This window comes from Penaeus monodon, chromosome 18, assembly GCF_015228065.2.
Source record: "Penaeus monodon isolate SGIC_2016 chromosome 18, NSTDA_Pmon_1, whole genome shotgun sequence".
NCBI lineage: Eukaryota > Metazoa > Arthropoda > Malacostraca > Decapoda > Penaeidae > Penaeus > Penaeus monodon.
In genome coordinates, this window is record NC_051403.1 from 34,185,863 (window position 1) to 34,187,340 (window position 1,478).

Sequence of the window (1,478 nt, forward strand, 5' to 3'; positions counted from 1 at the left end):
CACTCGACTTTCTCGGGTTTCATTCGGAGTCATGGTGGGCTCAGAGAAAGCACGCACACGGAGTTGTATTTCAGAATGACTTTTACAAGGAAGCAGCAGCAAGATTATTATGCTTAACATTCACTACCAGCCTATTCAGCATTTCTGCACCATGTTATGCTTGAATCTTTAGTTCTTTTTTATTAAATGGCCTCTTTTGTTGCATCTGCAGATATACGGAAACATTCATTAAGGGGGGGAAATGTATACATTTTCATATAAGTTATTTTCAGTACGTTAATAAAGAGTGATTTTTCGTTTATAAAAAGGCATTATCTAAAGGTATTATTTATTTGGCTTTTTATTATTTCAGGATTTTAAATAAGATGAGTAAATGTTTATTGCATCGATTAAACTGTAACTCGTTGTTTAAACACTATGTAAGACAAATTTCAGACTCGATAACAGTTGTCATGAGAGATTATTTCCGGAAAAAAGTACACGTAGCAAACCAACATTCATTTACAAATTACAAGAAAGATCGTTTCTGTACACGATAGCCCACATCTCCCGACCACATCAGTGATGCCCCTACATATCTTGGGATAGCCCTTGCCTTTTCCTTTTATATCTGGCCAAGCATCCAGCTCTCACATCCAGGAGGGCTTTTCAGTACTTCGTCCTTTCAAGATTCTGATGGATGCCGCATGGGAGATATCTGTCTCTCTTTTTTCTCCCACATTCTCCGAGGGAAAAAATCCTATACTATAAACAAGCACGTAATATTTTGCATTGAAAAAGTTAATTCATCTCTTCACTTCCACTGTTTCCCTTTATCTGACACTCAAACCACGGAAAGACTACCCATGAAAATGACAAAGGAAAATAAGGTATTCTTGGTGTGGTTACACCCACTTTCGCGAGACTGTAATAAAGTAGAACCCACTGTAGCAGATGAAGCCGCGGCACCAGACGCACCGGCGCCCCCTGACCCTGTGGCCCCCGCGGAACCCTTGCTTCCAGATGAAACTTTGGCCCCAGGTGACACTGTGAATCTAGAAGACCCCGCGGTTCCAGAAGAGCCCACTGCCCCAGAGGAACCCGCCGTCCCAGCCGATCCCACTGTCCTAGTGGAACCCGCGGTTTCAAGTGAACCCACTTCCCCGGAGCAACCCGCGGTTCCAGCCGATTCTACTACCCCAGAGGAACCCATTGTCCCAAAATTCCCGACGAACCCATTCAAGTGAACCCATTGTCCCAGAGCAACCCGCGGTTCCAGAAGATCCAGCGGCCCCCGCTGAGCCCTCGGCGCCAGAAAAGCCCGTAACCCCGGACGAGCCAGTAATTCCAGACACGTCTTTGGTGCCAGATGAAACCGCCGCCCCGGAAGCCCAAGCGCCGCCCGAGGACCGCCAGCAACCAGAAGCCCCACCGACCCCGGAGCCCGGCCCCTCTGAGGACCCCACTGTGCCCAAGCAGCCAATAGCGCCCGAGGAACC